Raw genomic sequence first — 26,991 nt, 5'->3', positions numbered from 1 at the left:
AACTGCATTGAATTAACAGAAAACTTGTAAATAAATTGACTGCTTTGCAATATTTATTTTCTTATTCATATATGTAGAATTTCTCTTCTTTATTTTTTAAATTTCCCCCCAAATGTTAAAAATTCTCTAAATAGAATCATTGAAAAATTTTTATTCTATATATTTTGAAATAATTTATACTATTTAGTGTTATTGTAAATGGTATTTTTATTAGTTTATTTTAGAGGTATAAAATTGCGACTGACATTTCTTTTTTTTAGGTTTATTTATTTATTTTGAGAGAGAGAGAATGCTAAAGAGGCAGACAGAGAGGGAGGGAAGGACAGTCTCAAGCAGGCTCTGCACCATCAGCGTGGATCCCGACATGGGGCTCAAACTCACAAATTGTGAGATCATGACCGGAGCCAAAATCAAGACTCAGACACTTAACCAGCTGAGCCACCCAGGTGCCTTACAATTGACATATTTAAACGCGTCATATATTTAGCCATATTTCAAAATTTCCATAATATTTTTAATTTTGTTTAGCATAAAATTGTATAGTATCAGTTTTTTTTGAAAAAGTATTTTAATGTCCTCCTAACCAATATTTTGTTTTTTCAAAAAAAAAAATGTTACTTTATAGGTCTTTCGATCGGAAGTGAAAAAGAAGTGATAATATAGTTATTTTTGACTCTTATCTTGATGGGAATGAATATGATCATGTCATATTTAGGATGATATCACACAAAAAAGTGCCTTATTATTCGGTGGTGAGAGTGGATATCCCTGCCTTGTTCTTGATTGTAGAGGAAAAGATCTCAGTTTTTCCCCATTGAGGATGACATGAGCTGTGGGTCGTTCGTATACAGGCCTTTATGATGTTTAGGTATGTACCTCTATCCCTACTTTGTTGAGGGAATGTTAAGAATGGATGTTGTACTCTGTCAAATGATTTTTCTGCATCTATTGAGAGGACCATATGGTTCTTATCATTTCTTTTATTAATGTGGGATAGCACACTGATTGATTTGTGAATATTGAACCACCCTTGCAGCCCAAGAATAAATCCTATTGGATCATGGTGAATGATTTTTTTAATATACTGTTGGCTTCAATTTGCTAGTATGTTGTTCAGAATTTTTGCATCCGTGTTCATTAGGGAAATTTTTCCTGTAATTCTGTTTGTTTAGTGGAGTCTTTGTCTGGTTTTGGAAATGAGGTAATGCTGGCTTAGAGATGAGTTTAGAAGTTTTTCTTCCCTTTCTATTTTTTGGAACAGTTTGAGAATGGGTATTAACTCTTCTTTAAATGTTTAGTAGAATTCCCCAGTGAAGCTATCTGGTCCTAGACTTTTGTGGGGTTTTTTGGGGGGAGATTTTGGAGTACTGATTCAATTTCTTTGCTGATTATCGTTCTGTTCAAGTTTTCTATTTCTTCCTGTTTTATATTCTGGATCAGGCATATTATTTATGTCTGTATTTCACCAATATGTGTAATGCTAGCTACAAGAACTTAACCTGTTTAAGGAAGTTTCCTTCTATTCTTGTGTTTGAGTTTATTTTTTTAATTTATTTTATGAAAAAATGGTGTTAAACTTTTTAAAATAGTATTTCTGAATGCATTGAGGTAGTCATATGTCTTTATTTTCTTTTATTCTGTAATCATTATGGATTATATTAATGGATTTTCAAATGTTAAATCTTAACTTATTTTCTTTTTTATATTTTCTTGGTGATATTTGTATCTACATCTTTTTCATTTCTTGGAATATCTTCATTTGGTATAATGGTAATGAGTTTTATAAAATGACTTAGAGAATACTTCCTTTTTCTCGATTATTCTAAAAGTGTTTGCATAGGAATGGCATTACTTTTTCTTCCTCAGTTTTTTTATAGAATTTACTGCCATAGCCATCTTGGGCTAGTGTTTTCTTTTTTTTAATTTTTTTTAATGTTTATTTATTTTTGAGAGAGAGGCAGAGTGCAAGCGGGGTAGGGACAGAGAGAGAAGGAGACACAGAATCGGAAGTAGGCTCCAAGCTCTGAGCTGTCAGCACAGAGCCTGACACAGGCTTGAACCTACGAACCATGAGATCATGACCTAAGCCAAAGTCGAACACTTAGCTGACTGAGCCAAACAGGCACCCCGGCCTGGAATTTTCTTCATGGAAAGATTTTATTAGGAATAATTTCTTTTAAAACAGCTATTCAAAGTTCTTATTTCTTTTTAAGTCAGTTTGGGTTTTTTGAGTGTGTATTTCAAGGAACCTATCTAAATAAATTGTCAGATTTATTGAAATAAAATTGTTCATAATAGTTTTTTATGATCCTATTAAAGTATACCAGTCCATTGTGACATTGTCACTCTCATTATTGGTATTGCTTATTTGTATCTTGTTTCTTTTTATCTTTATCAGACTAGCTAATAGTTTATAAATTTTATTAATTATGAAAAATAACTTCAGATTATTGATATTTTTCTTTAGCTGTTCATTTTCTATATCACTTATTGGTTTTATTATCGTTTTATTACCTATTTTTTTTTCAAAAATCCTTAGAGATAATTTAATTTTGCTCTTCTTTTACTTTTCTTTTTCCCATAATGAAAGGACATTTCACTGTTCTCTCTTTTTTTTTTTTTTTTGAGACAGAGAGAGGGGGGCACAGTGAGGGAGGGGCAGAGAGAGACAGGGAGACACAGAATCCAAAACAGCTGCCAGGCTCTGAGCTGTCAGCACAGAGCCCACTGCAGGGCTTGAACCCATAAGCCCCAAGATCATGACCTGAGCCGAAAGTAGACACTCAACCAACTAAGCCACCCAGGCGCCCCTTGCTCTTCTTTTTCTACTGTCTAAAGTAGATGATACGACTATTGATAGGCCTCTCTTCTCCTCTAACACAAGAGTTTAAAACTATCAATTTTCCTCTGATCACATATAGCTGTATCCCAGAAATTTTGATATATTATGTTCTTATTGTCATTCAATTAAAAATATTTCCTAGTTTTTTGCTGTGGATTTCCTTTGTTCCATGAGAAGTATGTGGTTTAATGTCCAAATCTATGAGAATTTTCAGGTAAATTTATGTTGCTGATTTCTAATTTAATTCCATTGTGTTTAGAAGACATATTCTCTATGCTTTTAATTAATTGAGACTTATATCACATAATGGCCAAACATATCTTCTATGAGGGCGGATATACCATATGCTATATAAAAATGTGTGTTCTGTTCTGTTGTGTGAAATGTTCATTAAATACCTATTATTTCAAGTCAATTGATAAATTTGTTTAAATCTTCTATATACTTACTGATTTTCTATCTACTTGTCCTAGGGATTAATGAGAGAGGAGAGGAGTATTGCAATACTCAACCATAATTGCCAATTTGTCTATTTTTTTTTCCAAATTTGTGGGCTTTGCTTCATGTGTTTTGAGCTCTTTATTTAGAGCAATACTTTTAGAATTGCTGTTTATTCCTAATGAATTAATGTGTTTATTGTTATAAATATCATTATTTATCTCTGGTAATATTTTTTTCCTGAATACATATTATCTAATACCACTGTAGCTTTTTCATCCTGTGTTTACCCCTTCTGTAATACATATTATTTTTGCTTTATTTTTAAGCAATTTATATCTTTATATTTAAAGTGGGCTTCTTATAGAGAACATGAAGTGGATAGATGTTTTATTTTTCCAGTCTGGCAAATTCTGTTTTTTTTAGTTGGAATTTTTGGTTAACTTAATTTTAGCATAATATTGAATACAGCTTTATTTAAATCTAACATTTTACCTTTTGTTTCTTTGCATGTCCAATATATTTTTCTAATTTTCTTCTCCATTTTTATTATAAATTCTTATGATTCTATTTAATCCCTACTATTAACCATTAACTATACCTAATTTAAAGTTACTCCTTTTTCTATGATATATAATATTCATCTTTACTGTATCACAGTCTACCACAAGTAATATTATATCCCATTACCTCTGATATGAATTCTTATAGTAGTATATTTTCACATACCTTCCTTTCTTTGTGCCACTGTTAGAATGCAATTCAAGTGTACAAATGTTATATACTGCATAATACTTTGTTGTTGGTTTCTAATGTTTGTGTTAAGCAATTATATTTCATGTTTCTAAAGTTCTTTTCTACTTATTCTCTTCTTTCCTGGACTGTGATCCAAACCTTTCTCTTGGAACCCTTGGTATCCATCTCCTAAACTCAGTGAGGCCCCCATGCCTTATTTGGGTTCCCCTCCCTGCATCTTTGATTTAGAAGTTGCCTTCTAGCAAATAGTGATAGTAAGTGTAGGGTTCTCCTAGATTGTTATCCTTCCAGGGATCACATTCCGGCACTGATTCTCTTCTAAATTCTAAAAACATGCATTTATATACTAGTTCAGTTTTATAATTGTTGACGGTGAATGGTTAATTCCATTCCTTATATCACTATGAACAGAAGTGAAACTTCATGATGGCTGTTTTTAGCTACAGTGATAAAGTTAGCAGAAAGTTGAAAGGTAACTTAATAATACATATTGATAAATACTAAATTTATGGAGGTAATGCAATTCTTAAATTCCAAAAGGAAAATGTTTTACTGTTTAGCATTCTGTGTATTGCCTGGGTACTATGTCTTACATGAAGAACAGCTTTTAATGATGTTCATGGAAAAGCAGGAAGTCATGTGGCCCAACAAAAGAGTGCTCTTGGTAATCACCGTACCCACTCATGTAGGTCCTAGGACAACCACTGAGGAAGGCTCTGAATTCAGCTTCCTGTATAACAAGGACAGTCTAGGTTATCTGTATTACCTGTACAACAGCAGAATATGTCTTCAGCTGCTTGAAAACAAAATGTATTTTATTTCCAAAAAAATGTAAATGTTATGTTAACTTTCAATGGTGTATTAGTTTCCTTGAGTATTTACAGTGCTAGAAGAGAAGTTCTATAAGGGCCTTTTGTAAGTTTTTGTTAATGTTGCCTGCTACGAATAATCAGTTCATATACAAATGTCTAACACACAGTAAGTACTTAATGTATATGTTAAATATATGAAAGTGAAAATCAAGAGTAACCACACATGGTTAAATCTGGCCTTGACTGCAAGCTTGCCTAGTTGAAAGCAACCCCTGCTTCATGATCTATGTACCTTAAATACAGGCACACACATAAAATGTATTGATAATTATATATGAAAATTTTAAATTGTCATAGCATTATAGTGGAATCAAAGAATTTTTGCTTTATAGGAGACCATATATAAACTCCCAACATCCACTTTATATATATATATATATATATATATATATATATATATATATATTTGTGCCAATCATTGTTTTTCAATCTCAACATAACCATGTGAAATTCTCTATTCCTAGAATATTATTGTCATCAGATTTCAGCATTAAATTTGATGGAATATGAAAGGCAAATTTCATTCAGTACTTTTTTCCTGCATTTCTTCCAGGAAAGAAAAAAAGAAAAAAAAAACCTGGGACAATTAGCAAATCAAATTTGAGGATGGATCCAGTTCAATTACTCTTTTTAATAGTGTGGAATGATGTTTCATGCTACATTTTTTCATGAAAGAGATAACAGAAAAGAAAATTGAACATGACAATTCTACTTTTATGGCAATTACTAAGTGAGAAAAATGTTGCATATAAAAATTCTTATTCTCCTTATTAGAAATTTGAGTCTGAGGCTCCAATGCTGGCTCCTTTTTTGATATTATTCCTTGGGTCATCTCCAAGATAAGATAAAAGAATGTTATAAATTAACTCCTATTGCCAGTGTTTGTAACATGAAATACTCTATAAAATGATTTCTTTAATGTAATATATTAATAAAACTAGATTCTATCCATACATATACAATTATTAGTATTGAGAGGGAAAAAAGCAAACCAATTCAACAATGTAAACTTCTCTTCTTTAATTAAGTAAAAATTATACCTATATTTACTCTAACCTGTTCATTTCACTCATATCAGTTATTAAAAGTGAAAGATTAAAAGCATGGAAATGGTGGGGTGCCTGAGGGGCTCAGTCAGTTAAACATCTGATTCTTGGTTTAGGCTCAGGTCATGATCTTGTGGTTCATGAGTTTGAGCCCCACCTCGGGCTGTCTGCCTTCAGCACAGAGCCTGCTTTGGATCCTCTGTCCCCCTCTCTCTCTGCTCCTGCCCCACTTTCACTCTCTTTCTCTCTCAGAAATAAGTATATGTTAAAAGAAAAAACATTTAAAATGGTATTATATTAACATGATAATATAGTAAGGGTACACCAATAAATATGTGCTGCATTTTATCCAGATTCATTAGAGATTCAGCTTCTAAAATAATACTTGAAACAGTTTCTATAATGAGGCACAAAGAAGAAAGTCAAAAGAATTACATTTGTCTCAGTCATTTTAGTTTTAAAAGACTTAATTTACTCAAAAGTAAAATAGGAATAAAATATCTATTTACTGAATATCTGTACAGATACTTGTGATTATAAAATTGTTACATTCATCAAAGTGTTTCAGTGGTTGTGAAAAAATACATATGTAGCATTTGACTTTAAGTATTATTAGTAAACTCTATAACCCAAGTACAGAATCTCTGAAAAAATTTTGTTCAAATTCGAAGAAAAACATTTTAATACATTTGAAATCAGTCTCATATTTTGCTGGACTTTGAAAAAATTTAACTGCTTAACTGTTATTCATGGTAATTCTCTATATTTTGCTATTTTACTTTTCAATATTCTCCATCTGTTAGCAATGAAAAATGAGTATCATTTTCTGTATACTTGGGAAAGCCTGGTTTTCTCTAATGTACATCTTTCTAGAAATACATGAAAAAGTATTAATCCTTGAGTTTTTGTAAAGTTGTCACTACTAAACTTACACACAAAATTAATCACAATTTGACAATCTCTATTCATTTTACCAAGTTTCATGAAATATGGTCAGTAATCTAACAGAAAGATCTAGAAATATTACTGGAATAAGTGTTCTTTATATACAGTCAATAATCAATAATATTTTCATCTTAAGAAAGTTTTGAAAGGAAGGAAGATGACAATACGCAAAGCTATTCCTTTTCGTTTTATTGAATTACCACATATATACTAAAGTGCATAAATTATAATTGTATATACAACATAGTGCATTTTGAGAGTGAACACATTCATGTAATGAGCACTTAGATCATGAATGAGAACATTGCCTACATTTCAAACTCCCTCTCCTACCTCTACTTAATCACCACCTATGTATACGTGACCACCTTCCTAGTGTCTAAAATGATGCATTATCTTTGCCTCCTGAAAAGAATATACAAAGAAATCATACAGACAGGACATTTTATTTTATTTTATTTTTAAATGTTTATTTATTTTTGAGAGAGAGCGAGAAGGGGAGGGACAGAGAGAGAGGGAGAAAAAGAATCTGATGTGTGCTCCAGGCTCTGAGCTGTCAGCACAGAGCCCAAGGCGGGGGTAGAACCCAGGAACCACAAGATACTGACCTGAGCCAAAGTAGGATGCTTAACCAACTGAGCTACCCAGGCACCCCCAGACAGAACGTTTTAATATCTGGCTTCTTTTAGTTAACATTTTGTTTGTGACCTTCATCCAGGGTATTATTAAAATTTTGATTTCTAAATTCTCAATGCCATATGACAATGCATTAATTTACCGCAATTTAATTATCCATTCAGCTTTTGATGAATACTTGAACCGATCTTTTTAGTTACTGTTATGAATATCACTGATAATGAAGATCCTTGTGTATGTGGTTTGAAGAATGTATACACACATTTGTACTGCCAAACCATTTTCTAGAGTTTGCTCATAAAACATTTATTAAATATTATCATACTGAGGCCACTTTCAGTTAGATTCTCTTTTTGTCTTTTTCAAATCACACAGAGACCATGAATGAATCCTTAAAATCTAAGCATGAGGCAGTTCATGTCTACGAATTATGAGGGACAGGGGCTGCTCTTTTATTTTTCCCCTCTTTCCAGTGCCAAGTTTGAAACAGTTCTGTTGAAACTTCATTCTGGGGGGGAAGTTCTTTTCCCATTAGTCCTTACAAGGAAGGTGTAGCTCCATGAGGATCTAGATTTAGAAAGTTTATATCACTAGATTTCTATTTGGTTATGGCTTGTTCTTTATCATTTGATTCTCTGAATTCCACAGAACACGAAAGTATATTTTCCAAGTTTCAGATGGAATTGTTTATATCAAAGTTAACTCTGATATTTGCATACTTCCTAGTGTTTCCTTCTATTTTGAAGAATGGTTCATATATATATACATATACACACACACACACACATATACACACACACACACACACATATGTATGCATATGTGATATATATGTGATATCTGCATGCATATTTTATCTATATGTTAGATATAGATAAACAAATATACGAGGTATATATATGTATATATATTATATAGTATGTATTATGTATAACATATATATTACATATACCAGCGTAATGATATACTGCAACATTTTGTTGTTTTATATTTTCATTTTATGTCAAATATTTTATGTGCTAAGTTCTTTGGTCAGGAGGCTCCCTCTGAGTGTCTAACCGATCATACTCCCTGATTTGTAAATCAAGGATTTTTTTAGGGTAGTTTATTAACGAGTGGAAGTGGCCATTTCTTTGGGAGGGAATTCCTGACCCCTCCATTGAAGTCTCATTACTTCTTTAAACTCTCTTTCTCATAATAGTATTTTATTTTCTTCATACACTTATTTGTTTGTTTGTTTGCCACATTGTTTTTCCATTTGTTTGTTTTTCCATTACATTGTGAACCCAATGATGGAACTAATTTTTATGCATATGTTTGTATTTTCTTCATCACCAGAACTTATTTTATTATTTTATTGTATGGCACATAAAAATAATTTTTGAAAGGGTGAATAAACAAATCAGGTCATCGCCTAAGACTGGAAATTTAAAACTACAGTCCGTATTTAAAAAAAAAGAAAAATAGTTCTCCAGTGAATGCGATCACTTTGTGGGGGGGCTACCATGTGGTTATACAGATGTTCTTGTCTTCTTATATGTAAGTAATGAGAGATACAAAAAACTCATTAAAAAGCTGAAGATGAAATTTTAACATGGAAAGGAAAATTTAAAATGAGTTTTTCCATGGGTGTCTAAAAATGCTAATGTGCCTACTAAAATGATATACCTGATAAAATGATAAACTGGTATCATATTCAGTCTTTATGCTCAGGAAGAAAATGAGAGTAGTGAAATGTAATCACGTCTGAAAGTACTATAATTTGTTCTTAAATTATTTTAAAAGATAATAAGAACAACCTTACAAACTGCAAAAACCCTGTAAAAGGGCTCAACTTAAAGCTTTATTACTTCAGATTGATCATTTATCCCCTAATCAAAAGTATATAGCAATAACCCAGGAGGGATAGAACTAATGATAACATTTTGCAAACGTTTTATGAGCAAGCAACTTGATCACCAAAATTAAACCTACTTGCAAAAGGAAATTGATAAACAGGTTTAGCAATACTATGTCATTTTGTTCAGTTACATAAATTCTTCCCTGATTGACAAATGAAATTCTCATGCCAAAAGGCACAGTACATTATTGTTACTTTATTTTATACTTTGCTTACCTATAAAATTGCTACACAGCCCTAAGCAAAACAATGAAAAAAGTGAAATTTCTTATTGGCCTATTCTTGACTTCCATTTGAATGATTTTCTTATTTTCTGCTTACTATGTAACCAAATAGGCGTAACTATTTTCCAGGAAAACACTATTTACAGAAAGAAGTTACTGCCCTGCTAGACCAAGTTTGACTCTCCCTGCTTTAGCATCTACGTATAATTAATAAGAATTAAAATAGAATTTGATCTGATTTTCTATGTTTTTTTGTCTTTATTTACTTTTGCAAACATTGGTGTCATAAACATCTAAGATGAATCTTTGCTTTCATGTAATTATCACGTGCAAGTATGGATCTAGAATTAAGCTAGGAGGATCAAATTGCATACACCTTTGAAAAATATACTGTTCTGCTGGAGCACTGGGGTGGTTCAGTCAGTTAAGTGTCTGACTCTTGATTTAGGCTCAGGTCATGATGTCAAGGTTCATGAGTTTGAGTCCTGTGTCAGTTTCTGCATTGTCTGTGTAAAGCCTGTTTGGAATTCTCTCTCTCTCTCTCTCTCTCTCCCTCTGTCTCTGCCCCTCCACACTCATGTGTGCCTGTGCAAGCAATAGACTTTAAAATACTGCTTTCCTTAAAGATAGAAACAAATTATACTACCCCTTACAATGTGGGAAAATACACATTTTGCTACAGCATTGCCAACTCTGTTTTGCTCATCTTTTATAGTCATTGACACAGTGATATCACATTTTCTTTGTATGACTAAAATTTGCTCCAACCTGAACTGAAGCAAAATCTGTTTTGAGATTACCTACTCCTTTGGGAATGAATTAGCATTCTTGATATCATCTAAGCAATTTTTTTACACACTTCCATGAATTTAAGGAGTCCTCTGTAAAACCACTCAAATGACTATAGGAGAGGCTATCAGTGCCCCCAAACATAACCTGCTGGCCTTTCCCAAAGATCTCCTTGGTTTCCATAAGCACGAACAGGTCCTTGCATCTTTCTGTCAGTAGTTCTGTCCAGGCTACAGAATTGCCTTTAGTTGTCTTGTCTCCTTAGGCTTCTATTGGCTCAGATAGTTTCTCAAACTTTATTTTTTTTTAATGTTTATTTATTTTTGAGAAAGAGAGAAAGAGAGAAAATAAATAAATGTTTATTTATTTTTGAGATTCAGAGAGAGAGAGGGACAGAAGATATGTGTTGACAGCAGAGAGATGCAGGGCTGGAACTCATTAACCTTGAGATCATGACCTGAGTTGAAGTCTGACACTTAACAGACTGAGCCATCCAGGTGTCCCAGCCTTTCCTTAAATTGGATGATCCTGATGGTGTCTAAGAATACTGGTGAGGAAGGTTGTAGGAAGCTCCAGTTTTGGAAGCAATGTGATTCTTTTCTCATGATTACATTAAGGCTTGGGTTTCTGGGGGAAAGATCACAGAGGCAAAGTGCCAGTTTTATCAGATATGATAATATCATGGGTACACACTACCATCAAGAGATCTGAGTGTTGATGCTGAACTTGATCACCTGGAGGAAGTAGTGTTTGTCAGGTCTTTCTTCTGTAATGTTACTTTTTTTTCCCCTTTCCTTCTGCATGGTGTTCTGTGGAAGGAAATCACTATATGTAGTGCAAGCTTAATAATAGGGATTTTTGCCCTCCTTCCGTTCGGATGGAGTATCTTCGTACATTACTTGGAATTCTTTTGTACAAGAGATATGGCTCTTCTCCTTCATTTATAAATTTATTCACTCACTTATTGTTATTAGTATGCACTTATGAATATTTATCTAAAGTGTGCTTGACATAACTCACTAATACATTTTTAATATCAGCAAAGTTTTATTGTCTTAAGATATCAAATTAAAATGCAGGTTTTTGGGGGTACCTGGGTGACTCAGTCAGTTAAGCATCCAACTTTGGCTCAGGTCACAATCTCACCATTCCCAAGTTTGAACCCCACATCAGGCTCTGTGCTGACAGCTCAGAGTCTGGATCCTGTTTCAGATTCTGTGTCTCCGTTTCTCTCCACCCCTCCCCCACTCATGATCTGTCTCTCTCTCTCTCTCTCTCTCTCTTAAAAATAAACATTAAAATGCAAGCTTTTTAATTTAAGAATTTGATTAATAATATATTAGTTCTGTAGTATATACTTAAATATTTGACAGTAGGTATTTAAACTAATATTACATAAGTTAATTAATGAGTAATGTTTTTATTTAAATGCATAAAGAATACTTAGTCACCAGAAAACAATTGTTATCTTTGTGACCTTATCTATATGTAAATGTTAGCTCTTCATAACATTTAAATTTAAAAGGTAAAATAGTTGTATTAAACAGACATTATCATAAATATATTTTGAAAGATTGCAGTTAGAATCTACAATTTAAAATTTTAAGTGCTATCTACTATTATTTGCTTGACTCTATATATATGCATACAAATCTAAGGCACACATATTAAGGTGTATGTTGATTTGTTTTCCTAAAAGAAGGAAGTGTATAGAGTGGAGAATACTTTATAATATTTGGGTAGGCATTTTCTTGTCATAAAGAAACAGAGAAGTTATTTTTTTTCTTTATATTTTCCTAGATGGGAGAGTTTTTTTAAAGGTTTCAAATGTACTTTATTTCTTCAATCATGCCATATTTTAATGGGTACCCAGTGCTTTTACTTGGCATCAATTATGAGTTGGTTTCTAAACAATTCAATATTACACCAGCTGGTATGATTGATTGCTGATCTCTCCATTCCTTCGGGGTGACTCTGCCAACCAGGGACAGATTTTATTCTATTCCAATTTGTGTTGCCATATACGCCCACATAGCAACACAGAAAGTGGCTCCCCTAGCTGATACAGCATGACCGTATTTGTCATGGAAATCAGGTGTCCATTTCTGGTGACTCTGCCTTGCCTTTGCTGAATGCTTTGTAACTTGGAGGTGACTTAGAACATTTCTGGCCACGGGAAACTCAGTGAAGCTGAAGACAGAATGGTAGCAACTGCAGCTGCTAATTTGTTACATACAACTCCATGCCAAGGCCCCTGCAAAGAGCCGGATGGCAGAGATATTGCCCCACGCAACTCAAAGTTGCACTCTTCAAAGGGTCATTTACCTGTTGTCTTGTTCTTGCACTAATTAATAGAGAAGTCAGAAAAGCAAGAAAAAAATAACCCAATGTTTTCCACAACTAAAGAGAAGCTGAAATTCCTTGTGTCTGTGTACTTATTTGACTTTACATATGGATTATCCTCTGCATGCATTATCCCATAAGACCTTCTAAGTGTTTCTGAAACTGTTACAGGTAAGGTCTCATTGTATGTACCATACTATCAATAGGGAATTCCTCACTCCCAGCTATAATATTGTTAGTTGCTGCAATAAACTAATTGAACTATTCAGTCTTATCATTATCTGGTGATTTCTGCTCTTCTCTAACACTAGATCGAATGTCCTGCAATGAATTAGAAGCTGTAGACCAGATATTCTAGAAGAAAAATCAAGATGTACCATTTTTAAAAACTTTATTTTCTGATAAACATATGGTGAAGGTCTTTTACCTTTTTTCCTAATCTGCAATCTTTAATTTTGCAGGTTTCAGCTATACGTTTACAATGGTCTCAGCTTAGAAAAGCCACTCTTGTCTGTTGATCCAGGGCATTGGATTAAATTTTCTTAGTTCTAACTACAACACCCTTGTGAAAAATCAAACCATACTTTGCAAACAGTGTCACTGTTAGAATTTATAATGATTCTGTTGAAATATTATATATAGATGAACTTGTTTGCAAAACTACTCGGAATGGTTGCCAGACATTTTATACTTATTTTGTTTTCATGTGGATATCATTGCCTGCATAGATCAATATGTATCATCTGTCTTTCAAACCAGGGTATAATTACATAAATGGGGTGTATAAAACTGAAGATGATAGAAGGATTATAGTTAAAGATAAATTGCATTTACTTAAGTACTTTAAGACATCTGTTAAGGAAACCACAAAGGTTTCATTTTATTTTTTTTTCATTTTTAAAAATGTATATTTTGAGATAATTTTATGTTTACAGAAGAGTTGAAAAATAGTCGAGTGTTCCATATGCCCTTCCCATAGCTTATATTTCCTCTTACATAACCACGGTAAAATTATAGCAACTAAGAAATGATCATTTACACATTCTATGAAGTAAAAAAAAAAAAAAAAAAAAAGACAATTTTGATTTCACTGGCTTTCCCCACAACATTCTTTTTCTTTTCCTGGATCCAATCTAGGAGACCATTGGACAAAGGTTGTATTTTATATATGGAAATGGTGTCTGTAAAGTTCTCCCCCAAATTTAAACTTGTACTGGTTCCATACCTTGGAGATTATCTGTCCTATAGGTTTGAAAAATTTTATTGTCTAAAAAGCCAAGGACCCTCACAAAATTTAGAATCTTGAAGAAAGAAGGCTATCCCAAATATTTAAATCAGTGGGTACTTGTTTTTTGGTTGAAAAGTGGGCCAGGTGAGAAGGACAGCAAAAAGAAAAATATATAATGACACTACAGAAGAAATCCAAAATGCAGCCCTGAAGTATTATATCTCCATAAAAAAGTTATTTCTCTGCCCTTGGTTTGTTTAACAGCTACACATGACCTTTGGTATTTATTTTGAACATAAGTCATGATATTTAATTCTTTTAGTTAATGAATTTTATATATCTATAACTCAGAGTCTATATAAATAAAAAAATGGCAAATAAAATATGTATACTAGAAAAGCTTAAGTTTGAATAAAAATTCTCCCACTGAAGCTGAGTCACTCTTATAATAATGATAATGATGAGAATTTTCCTGGAAAATATGCATAATACAGCAAATAATCTAAAGAAAAATGCCAATCTGTGCACAAATATTACTTCACAGTGTCAGTTGTCACCATTTTATAAATATACAAGCTTACATCTACACATGTGGAAAATGTAAAAGCAAATTGACTCTAACCTAAATTCAAATGACATTAGCACAAACACATAAATCTTTAAAATTTACCTATTTTAAAAAGGGGGCTTTGAAAAGTGTTCCAGTTCTAGAATGTGGCATAACTTTGTGGTCTAATCTCATTAGTTGATCCTCTGGAAACTGAATTTGCATTCTTGAAAGAATGCTCAAACAATTTTCAGATGCACTTTAATGAGCTGAATAGATGTTCTTGGAAATCCATTCAACAAAATGTCCATTTCAGGAAGAATCTTTAAAGATCTCTAAACAGACTTGCAAGGAATCTAATGATCTTCAACCAGATTTTTTTTTAATGCAGCCTAACAGCTGGTTACATAAAGTCTTTTTACCTCTGCTATAAATATCTCTGCCAAAACGTGATCTTTGAATTAGCTAGACAAGATGACTCTTCTCTTGCAGCAAATTTGAGATAAAATTTTGATTCATGATCAAAATTAATTAAGCCTTGATTATCTTATTATGTATTTTGCTCCTACTGAAAATTAAGTATCTAAATCTTTTGCCTATATATGCTTTACAATATTATTTCCAAATTGTCATTTGTTTCTAAACTTTATTTTATAGGCTTTCCCTTCATAACATTTTTAATTCATTGCTTTATATCAATTAAAATTACTAAAGCTATGTAGTTCCTGTTGTGCTTACAAAAATAAAAATAACAACAAAATACTCTTTGTTATCTGAATTGAATTAATGTAGACTATTTCTTTAAAAATGGGGCAAACTGGGGCGCCGGGGTGGCTCAGTTGGTTAAGCATCCGACTTCAGCTGAGGTCACGATCTCACGGTCTGTGAGTTCGAGCCCCGCGTCGGGCTCTGGGCTGATGGCTCAGAGCCTGGAGCCTGTCTGTGTCTCCCTTTCTCTCTGCCCCTCCCCCATTCGTGCTCTGTCTCTCTCTGTCTCAAAAATAAATAAACGTTAAAAAAATTAAAAAATAAAGTAAAAATAGGGCAAACTAACAAAATGAATAAAACACAACCTTTCTCCCCAAAGTGTGAATATTTGTTTTTCCATTAAATAATGCATATATTCATTGGTGTGTGATAAGGCTTCTCAGATAATAATGATGATTACAAAGACAGCATAATTAAATAAGGTAACAATTTATTCTTAGAAGAGATGTAAACTATACCAAAAGTCATCCACCATCAATAAGACTAAAATACATTTTTTTAAAAAAAATTTGAGGAAGTGTTATTCAAAATCAGAATCTTCAAATTCTCTCAGTTGATCTTGTGGAGTGGAATATTAATTTCAAACCAACTTTAAAAAAGAAGAAGAGTAGTGAAGGAAAAAGAAAGAACAAGTAACTATTTTGAAATGTTCATATATCATGCAGGTACAGAATAAAACTATCATAAAATACTGAAAATAAAGGTCTTCTACATGTAAATTTTTTTTACATTTTTATAGACTTTTTAAAACTTTTTTAAAAGATTTTTTGTTAAGTAAGCTCTACACCCAATATGGGGCTCAAACTTACAACTCTGAGACCAAGAGTTATGCTCTACTGACTGAGCCAGTCTGGTGCTACGTAAATATTTTGCCTCTTAGAAAATGTATATCAGATATAATTTTCCATAATTTAATGCTTCTTAGAAAGAAGCATTTAATGAATACATGGCATTGTGCAAGAAATTCAATTTCCTGATATAGCAATATTATAGGTAGGGTTAAGGGTTACATACTTCTATTAAAAATATATATATTTCTACCATGTTGTTCAGGGATTGAGAACTGTTTCCCTCCCTCATTTGTCTAATAGTTGTTTCTCCTATCAGGCTGTTTGCTCTCTTCTCTCTCTTCTACACTTTTCCAACATCTCCCTGCATTTATCTGTTCTTGTCTTTGTCAAAGATACACCTCATTTTAAGAAGAGCATTTAAAGACCTTTAACAGATATGCAAGCAATCTGATTATTTGTAAACCCACACCATTTTTGTTGTTGTTGTTGTTGTTGTTATTGTCGGCAAAGGGAACCAAGCTCAAAGGTTGATTGAAATGTCTCTTTTTCACCAAATTTTTTCTTCTTTCATCATGCTTCTCCCTTTTCATTTTCCTCCTCTCACTTTCTAAGCCCTATGAAATTGTGTTCTTTTTTTCTTATAACAATTACAACTTTATGCTATTCTGTGAGGTCAAGGGTATGAAGCTTGAAATTTGCAATTTCTGATATTATGTTATTCTTTACATTATCAATTTATTTTGTGTATGTAGAAAAGCTATTGATTTTTAGAGCATATTATGTTTCCAGCCATCTCGTAAATCTTTCAGTAGCTATGTTGTGCTTCAAAATATTGTCTTGCAAGGTTTTTTTAGTAATGATAAGATCTCAAAATAAAACAATGACTGCTTTTTAAGTTATTTGTGAAAGCCTCCTGTTTGCTTTCATCACCTAGACCTTGCAGATGAATGTTAAGTAGCCATATAGTAGCAGACATTCTTAAATTGTTTGAGATGTTAATGATAAAGCCACCCCCTTATTGCTTCTAGGATTTCAAAAAAAAATCTGCTGTCCCCAGAAGTTTGTCCTTCAGAGAAATATGGCTTCCTTTTAGAGGAATAAGAGGTCAAGTGAGAGCCTTAGAATAAGATTGCCACATATAATCTCTGTCTCCATGTATAGGTAGATGCTAAGAAAAGGCCAGAAAGACCATCCGATACTCCACCCCAACCAAACTCACAGCCTTCCATCACCATCTGCCTTGAAGACCCATAGCAGGAATCTGATGTGCTACTTACCTGCTTCTTCATTCACTCAAGAATCAGCTTTTCTCATTCACTCCAATCTAATCATCATACACTCAGCACAGTCCATCTCCCTTCCAGTTTCCTTTCCCCACTTCTGAAAACTTTCCCTCAGTCCTGGAAATCCATAAGTAATCACCAGAGAATAATTAAATGAGGCAACCTTTCTCTTAATCTTTACTCTGAATAAAACCTCTTTTTTGTTGGGATCATTTTATACCCTGTAGATATATTCTCCATTCCTTATATTTACTGGAACTGAGGGTAAATAAGTACTCTTGGTTTCACATAACCACTATCTGGAAGACTTTAAAAATTACAAGGATGTGCCCAGACTAAAATCATCAGGATTGCTAGGGATGGGTTTTAAACATTAGCATTTATTCAGCTTTCTGAGTGATTACACTGTGTGGGTGTATTTGAAAACTGCTGTCTAGCTTCTTATTTCCATTTAAAATTCATCCTCATTCCCCTGTCCCTAAAGCCCCCCACTTTTATTTTAGTTGCATAACTTTATACAGCTACTCTGCTACTTGTCCTTTCTATTCAAATCACCTACTTCTCATCTGGACATTTTTCTACTTTTCTCTTAAGGTTTTGTCTCCAGGATCACTCTCACTCTGTATAGCCTTATTATTTCTTCATACTTGTTAATTTAATATCTATGCTGATGACTCTAATAAGGCTTTGTCTTCCCCTTCACTTGAATTTCTCTTCTCTAAAGTTCTTGTCTTTCACTCCAGTTCAGCCACCCATTATCATGGTCATTTCTAGCTTTTCATTAGCAATAACAATAATTTCTCCATAACTTTAATTTCAATTACTGCACTTTTTAACCTCATGCTTTGGTGTTCTCAATGCTTTTTCTGTGGTATCCCAACATGAACAGTCTAGTTTTTCTTAAATGATCTCTGTTGATCTGAACACTTTATTGTATAACTCAACTACTTCATCACCAGGGAATACATGAAAATAGAGACAAGAAAGGAGTCCAAGAAATGAGCCTTGGGTCATTCTAACATTTCCAGTAAGGGAATTAAAGGGATAATCACTAGAAGAAAGAGAATCAGAGATGGAGATGGAGAGAGAGAGAGAGAGAGAGAGAGAGAGAGAGAGAGAGAGAGAGAGAGACATCCAGTAAAAAACCCAAGATAAGTCAAGTAAAGAAAATATTTGATGCAGGAAAAAGTGATTCTCAGTAGCTGCTGATAGGCTAAGCAAGATGAAAGCTTAGAACTAAACATTGGGTCTGGTGATCTGAAAGTAAATGCTTCTGAAAAATGTTTATGCAAACTTGTGATTGGAATGAGTCTATTAGTGACTATGGGTGTAAAATTTGGAGACAGTATAGATAACTCAGTTGAGACTGTCTGAAGATCTTTTTATGTTGATGAGAATGACTTTATGTCTGGGAGCAAGAATTCCTGTCCCCTCAAAGGTCCTTCTGGATAGACTAAGAATCAAACTGATGTGAGTCAGATAAACAAATTTAATAGGAATATATACAGGGAATCCACACAGGCATGTAAATTCCAAAGACAGTCGAGCAAAAGGAAGTAGGTATGCCATTTTGATGTAAGGAGAAATTGGTGGGGAGTTGGGATTTCAGAGGAAAGGGATGACATACAAATGGGTCACTCAGATAAAATTTATCTCTGTTAATAACTCTGTTATTAACCCTTATTCTGGTAAAGGCCCCCAATTCAGATTCTTCTACGTGGTTAAGGGAGAGGCAAAAGTTTTTCTTGAGTCTGAAGAGTCTTAAGTGACTTCAGCTCAAAATATTCCACATGCTATATAAAGTGGCACATTTGTGGGGAGGGCTGTCCTGAATCCCCTCACTTGGTAGGAGGGGGAATTTCTGGAGCAGTATCCTATATTAAGTAAGGGAGATAAGAGATAAGAGATTATCTCTTATTAAGAGATAAGATTTGTAGATGATCTTAGAGGACACTGGATATTTAGCAACAGTCTCTATCTTAATAAATTTGACACCAAATTCATTATCTTTCTTTTAATGGGTTCTTCCTATATCCCTCCGATAATTCTTAGGAAGTGCCTGGAGACATCTTTGAGTCCTCTTTCCCTCACCTTCCAAATACAATTCATCCACAAGTCATCTTAGCTCCAATTAAAAACATATTAAGAATAAAACTATTTCTCTCCACCTGCACTACTATTATCCTGATTCAAGATGTCGCCAACTCTAGCCTGGATTGCGATAGTGATTTACCTGGTCTTTCTGCTTCCCCCATAAATTCTAGTCTCAGAAGAGCAGCCAAGTGATCCAGGTTAACAATGGGTTACATAATCTTGCTTCTATGCTTCAAACACTTTAATGTTTTAGGGGATTTTTTTAGCTTCAGAGTGGAAGCCGAAGGCCTTACACTGAACCCTTGATGCCTTTTATAATTTGTCCACAATCCATTTTCTATGTGTGCTCACTCATTTCCAGTCACACTGACTTTCTTGATGTTTTTTGAGTTCACCAGGCAGATTTATACCTGCTTCAGGGTCTTTCTCATATTTTTCTCCCTGTCCAGAAAGCCTTTGATGAAACAATTCAATCTATCGTTTTCTTCAAGTCATTTCCAAAATGTCCCATCCTCAGGAGCATTTTTGTACTGCCCAATTTAAGATGGTACTCTATACCCCTTATGCCCTTCTATCGTTTACCTTTCTTAATGGCAAATATCTCTTTCTAACATAATATTTACTTTTAAAAATTTATTTCCTGTTTTCTATCTGCCTCATACCCAGTAAGATGTAAGCCCTATTAGGACATAAATTTTATCAGATTACTTTTTCTTTTTTCATGGCTGTAACTTAAGCCTTTAGGTGCAATGCTACTGTCATATCTTTACAAAACTAGTTGCTGTAATAAAACTCGTGTCACATGAAAATCAATGTGCAACAGGGAATAAGAGTGACAGTGTCTAATTGGATTCTGATGTTCACCAAACATGTGCTAAGGATTTAGGCATTATATTTATTAAGTTGCCTAGGCATAACAAAATACTACATGGAGCTATTAGGTATTTATTTTGGTGTAAGTGTGCCATTAAAAAGTTAACATGACACTAAGAAGTCTCTGTGCTCTGGGCACCTGGGTGGCTCAGTCTGTTAAGCATTGGACTTCAGGTCATCATCTCTTGGTTCCAGAGTTCAAGCTCCACATTGGGCTGCATGCTAACAGCTCAGAGCCTGGAGCCTGCTTCTGATTCTATGTCTCCTTCTCTCTCTGTCCTTTCCCCACTAGCACTCTGTCTCTTTCTCAAAAATAAATAAACATTAAAAAAAAAAGATAGAAAGAAAAGAAATCGCTGTGCTCTAAGAGCTCTGAAACTCTTATGCTACCGAAGAAATTAATTGTTAGTCAGCCTGGTCAGCCATAGGTTTGGAAGAATTTCTAATGACCTGATTCTGACAGAAATCCCAAAATTCTGCTTCTGGCACCTTGTTTTATGTGTCCGATGAACCTTACATTATAGGTGCAGTGAGTGCAGAACTGGGACTTCATCAAGTCAGTGAAAAGACTGTACAAACACACTTATTCTCTGCTAATAATTATTTGTATAATAAATATCAAGACTTCCTGAATGTGACACATGTCCAAATTAGTTTAAATAAGTGTACAGCATCTGATTGAAATCTAATCATCCTTAGGAAAACAACTAAAATATTCCTTCTGTAAGTAGCAAGCTATCTCTATTAATATTTCATAGAATATTGCACTCTCTACACTTAGCAATTATAGGAATGGAAGCTTTATGAATTTAGTAGCTGGCATCAAAATTCCTTTTGAAAATGAAGTTATTTTTTTTTAATTTTTTTTTCAACGTTTATTTATTTTTGGGACAGAGAGAGACAGAGCATGAACGGGGGAGGGGCAGAGAGAGAGGGAGACACAGAATCGGAAACAGGCTCCAGGCTCTGAGCCATCAGCCCAGAGCCCGACGCGGGGCTCGAACTCACGGACCACGAGATTGTGACCTGGCTGAAGTCGGACGCTTAACCGACTGCGCCACCCAGGCGCCCCGAAAATGGAAGTTCTTTATTGGAATATTTTGTAAACTCAGATTGTTATTGTGAACTCAGAGATCCAGCTCATAAATTAATGCTTTTGCATATGAAAAATTAGAATACAACATTTTTGGTTTTTTTGTTTGTTTTTTTTTTTGTTTTTCTTTCTGTGATGGAAGGAGAAAGAAAAGAGAAAAAGATAATTGATGAGTATATGAAATGGGGCAAAGGACAACAAATTGCATGTGTGTTTGAGAAAAAAAAAGAAATGGAGGTGAAATGGTCAATGATGGATATTCACGGGTGGAGAATCTCAAATGTATCTTAAGAATCATAATGCTGAAGGTATTTGCATGGATGTCATCTACAACACTTTTCCATATATTTACAAATATGGAATCAATTATGTTTTATTCACAAAGGCTCTAAAACTTTTGGGCTCAAGAGTGCCTGGGTGACTCAGTCAGTTAAGACTGAGTCGGACTTTGGTTCATGTCACAATCGTATGGTTTGTGAGTTGAAGCCCCTTGTCAGGCTCAGTGCAGAGCTAAGAGCCTGGAGCCTTCTTAAGATGGAGTCTGTCTCTCTCTTTCTGTCTCTGTCTGTCTCTCTCTCTCTGCCCCTCTCCCACTCATGACCTCTCTCTCTCTCTCTCTCCCCCCAAAATAAATAAACATCAAAAAAATTTAGTTTGTGTTTATTTTCTTCTCTTTATTCCTCTATATTTAATGAGAATATTGAGTAAAGGAAAGGTTTTTCTTTTGTGTGCACCAGATACTGAAACATTAGTCCAGATATAGAAGGGAAAACTAATACCATTGGTAGTTTTAAATTCAAAGAAATCTTAGTTGAATTTCTCTAGATTGAAATCTTAGTTGAATTTTTCTAGATTGAAATGGTTGAAAGGTATAAATGAAATCAGGATTACATAATTTTCAATTATGCAATTGAAGTATGCAATTATGAATACTGAATTATGCAATTCAGTATGCAATTATAAATATGCCATATGATATTCAATCAATTGTATTTCATTAGAAACTCTAATTCCATGAAAAATTTGCATGTGTCTGTTGGCCCATCATTTTAACCTTAGCAACTATCACTCTGTCTGACACATTGAAAGAATTAAATTAAATTAAATGAATTTTGAATGGTGTCAATAAATTTGTGGAGTTGTCAAGCTTGACACTTGATACTATTTATAGACTTGTTATAGTACAACAGATGGATACAGTGTAAGCCAATTTCTCATATTTAAAATACAGTAAGAGTTCTTGATAGCCCCGGACTATGATTTATTAATCATTATATCTTTAACACTTAATTCAGTGCCTGACATTAGTAGGTTCTTCATCAACATTAGTTTATTAAAATGAACTGAAGGAAAAAAGTATGTGATCCTTCCCACCCACTGGCCTTTGACTTCTGTCCTATATCTCATAGTTTATGAGATCATCATCAGTATCTAATTATTGTGGTTCCATATGCTTCAATCCATAAGAGAACGTTCCCTAAATTCTAACGGACTATTTGTTATGCAATATATTTTAAACATTAATCCATGTATCAGAGTAGTAATTTTAAATCGTGTGGTTAAAAAACTCATCTTTGAACATGAGGAATTATTATTATTAATAGTTAACTGATTTTTTTTCTAACTCAGTATTGATTGTTGAAATGGAGAAAGATATTTTGTGTTGCAAGTGTATAGCATTAACTAACAAACATTAATATAAATAGGAGAATGCTAACTCTAATGATTCTTCTTAATTGTTAATGAGGTTTCTCTCTAGACCTGCCCTTGACCATTTCCAACCCCCAAATTATTTCCCAAAAAAGAAAAGAAAACAAAAACAGGTTTTTGTTTTAAAAAGCGTGTGTCACGTTAGTTATTTTAACATTCTTCCTTTCTTACTTGTAATATTTAATTTTTCACATATGTAAAATTCCAATGAGGACGGATAAGATGACTTCTATATATTTTTCTAAGATTGATGCTTAATTATGATTTATATAAAATCTTTACGGGATCACTTTTCAAGTAAAAAGCACTTTACAATTTAGGCAAAAATGATAAAATATCACAATAAATTTAGATACCAACTATGAAAAACAGAAACCAATTTTTTGTGTGTTTCTTCAGCCTTAAAAATCACCAAATATTTTAAAATAAGTTAATAAACCAATGAAAAGGTTTTACTTTTTCTAGAATTAGGAAGTGTTGAAAGATTAGATTTTTGTTTCTAGTGATAGACTTTCTAATTCCAACACTAACTTTGTTTATAAACAACTTTAATTGCACTAGGAAACTTTCTGTAAAAAGGAACAAATAATATATTTTTTTAGGCTTTGCACGACTCATGGTCACTGTTGCAACCACTCAACTCTGTCATTCTAACGTGAAAGTAGTGTTACTCAATAAGAAAGTGGGTTCACTTACCTGACAATAAAACTACTAAACAAGAACAGGCCGTGGGCGGGGCTTCCCCCACAGGCTAGTTTGCCAATGTCTCACCAGATGGATGCCTAAGTGTTCAGTTTAAATATTTAACCTGAGCCTGCTGTGTCACTTTTATGGCAAGACAAACACTGATGAAATCAAAATACAATTTAATGTAGTTATGTGGACTACTGTATATTCAGTTGACCTCTGATACTATTAGGATGAATTAAATATGTTGGGAAGCCTGGCTTCTCAAAGATGTTTAGTGTTAAGTCAGCACTACTGAAGGTCTTTGAAGGGATGGTAAGCCATCACAATCATTCTTTTTGTCTTTATTTGCATAATATTTGCCCTCAATCTTATAGAGGTCAGATTTTCAACCACTCTGCAATAAGGATTATTATCTTCAGGAAAGATTTTTTAAATCCCTTGCAAAAAAAAAAAATTCACTGAAGAAAACCAGTTCCATCAGATAAGCAACTTGGGCATAAAAGGGAAAAAAAAAAATGAAAGGGGAAATGGAGCAATTACCTGTGACCTTGGTCTGTGTTATTGTCGTTCAGAAAAATACTTTCTGAAGTTCTTAGAAACGTCCTTAATAATAAAATATTCTTTATGGTGAATATTATTCAGCCCTATTAAATTTTCATTGGAGAAAATGTCATCTGATTGCAATAAATATTTATTTTTGGCAAAATCAACTCCATCTCTATCCATATAAAAGCTAACTTGCACATTTCTATTGGAACATGGCTATTCTCATTTACATGTTAAAAGTTAACTAGGAGAGAATAGATTAATGTTGATTCTTCTATTGACATGAATTTATATTATATTATATTAATTATATTAATACATGGGCTTTAAAATCTTAAAGATAAAAATATGAATATATTTTCCATGATAAGGGTCAAATAAATGATGCTAACTCTATTTCCCATTGATTTTACATTACTAGTTCTATTCTTTTATACCACAATGACTCATTTACAATACTAGTGATTGAGAAAACAAAATGAACAGAAGCAAATACTCCTAATTTCTCATTTTTAATATTCATTAAATAAATACATGACAAAGCTTCTCGTTAGTCAGCATAATGAACTGAGGAATGATCCTGTGTGGAGAAATTTACAGTTCCTGTGAAGCTTTAAATGAAAAAAGAACAGTCCTTGAAATTTAATCAAAATAATGAGTAACAAAGAGTAATCATTATGAAAAAAAAAAAACACTTCAACCAATCCAGAGACAGCTATGTCACATCACCATTTCCATTTCAAGAAACAAAACAGTATATTCATGGTCATTTTATTAAAACATGTTATTTCTAAGACCATGGAACCAATAAAACACTATGAAGAGTTAATGATGTTGAGCAAGTATTACCACTTAATGGGTATATTCACAAATCTCTATCCATTTAGCAAGCAATTCATTTATTGAAACCATCACCATTTTATTTGCATTTTGATATAGTAACTAAACTTCAATAGTAATTAAATGGTAGTATGTCCACTTCTTCAAGCATCTTCCCCCACCCCTTTCCCAGTGGTCTATCACAGCAGTTCTGGCCACCATGTAAAGTGGGCCTTTTCTTATGTTAAGCTTCTAGGCATCCATCTCACTGGGCCCTTGTTAAGAAATTAAATCTTGGGGCACCTGGGTGCTCAGTCGGTTAAGCGGCCCACTTCGGCTCAGGTCATGATTTCGCGGCCCGTGAGTTGGAGCCCCGCGTTGAGCTCTGTGCTGACAGCTCAGATCCTGGAGCCTGTTTCAGATTCTGTGTCTCCCTCTCTCTGACCCTCCCCCGTTCATGCTCTGTCTCTCTCTGTCTCAAAAATAAATAAACGTTAAAAAAAAGAAAAAAAAATAAATCTTAAGGTATAAGACAAAGCCCCAAATCAGAACTGCAACCTTGGAGGGTCTATGAGAATCTAGGGTTCCATTTTCTTTGAAAAAAACTTTATATATACCCCCATCCCAGATTTCAGTATCCTGGTTTTTCCCTACATCCCTACAGTGTCCCTAGATCATTTTCTAGCCTGGCAATTCAGAGCTTTGATATTCTGCCACTCTTAACAGCCATGTGTCTGGCTTTTAGCTTGGTTGGCTCTCCAGCTACAGAAGACTGACACTTCAGTGTTGTTCCAAAAGTCCTATGGCACCTTACACTTTGTTTCAATTTGCTGCCTAAATGATCTAAGCCTGTCATTTTATCTCTTAAATGTATTAGTCACCTATTAAAAGTCACCTAATTCCACATTCCTTGTGTTTGCTATTTTCTCCATTCTTTTTAAAGTTTTTTTTTCTTTTTCTTTCTTTCTGGGGGGGGGGGGAGGAGAAGGGGGAGGGGGGGAGGAGAAGGGGGAGGGTGGGGAGGTTAGAATATAATATTTGTTCAATTTCATCATTTATGATACTGTTAAAACCAAATTAAACCCAACATAAATGCTGACATTTAAAAACACAGACAACATACTGATTTTTCAACCATTTTGCTTACATGTACTTTTCAATTCTCATGTAGTGCTTATAATTAGGAGATACTGTACTCATTTTTTGCTTATTAAGAAACAAGTAGAGGGACATCTGGGTGGCTCAGTGGGTTAAGCATTCGACACTTGGTTTCAGCTCAGGTCATAATCTTACAGTTCGTTGAGTTTGAGCCCCACACAGGGCTCCATGCTGACAGTGCAGTGTCTTCTTGGGATTCTCTCTCTCTCTCTCTCTCTCTCTCTCTCTCTCTCTCTGGTCCTTCCAGGCTTATACTCTGTTTCTATCTCAAAATAAATAAATAAACTTTAAAAAGAAAAAAAAAACAGAAAAAGAAACAAGCAGAGGGGGTAAACAAGTACCAACATAAATTCATTCTCCAAAAACTGTCCATGGATGTATTTTCACTATTCCTTCTGATAATATACTTGTGGTACATTCTTCGTTAAAATGGGCAACTGCAGTCACATAACAATACTTACGATAAGGCAATGATACCATTGCAGGAAAAGAATACAACAAGTGAGACTCCCAAAGACAGGTGATAATGCACAAGTCAGAGGACCTCTTTACACCTATATTCCATCACAGGGTTCCCCAGGGGAAAATAGCCCTGCGGTA

At 33.7% G+C, this 26,991-nt stretch overlaps 1 pseudogene; it reads right to left on the bottom strand.

The window, feature by feature from the left end:
• Window positions 1–12,340: 12,340 nt before the first annotated feature.
• On the bottom strand, window positions 12,341–12,676 carry LOC128314272 (cytochrome c oxidase subunit 7B, mitochondrial-like; annotated as a pseudogene).
• Between the last annotated feature and the right edge of the window lie 14,315 nt (window positions 12,677–26,991).

Source organism: Acinonyx jubatus, chromosome B1 (genome assembly GCF_027475565.1).
Source record: "Acinonyx jubatus isolate Ajub_Pintada_27869175 chromosome B1, VMU_Ajub_asm_v1.0, whole genome shotgun sequence".
NCBI classification, from domain to species: Eukaryota; Metazoa; Chordata; class Mammalia; order Carnivora; family Felidae; genus Acinonyx; species Acinonyx jubatus.
The sequence above is the reverse complement of the archived record's forward strand: the minus strand, read 5'-3'. Positions and strand labels throughout refer to the sequence as shown.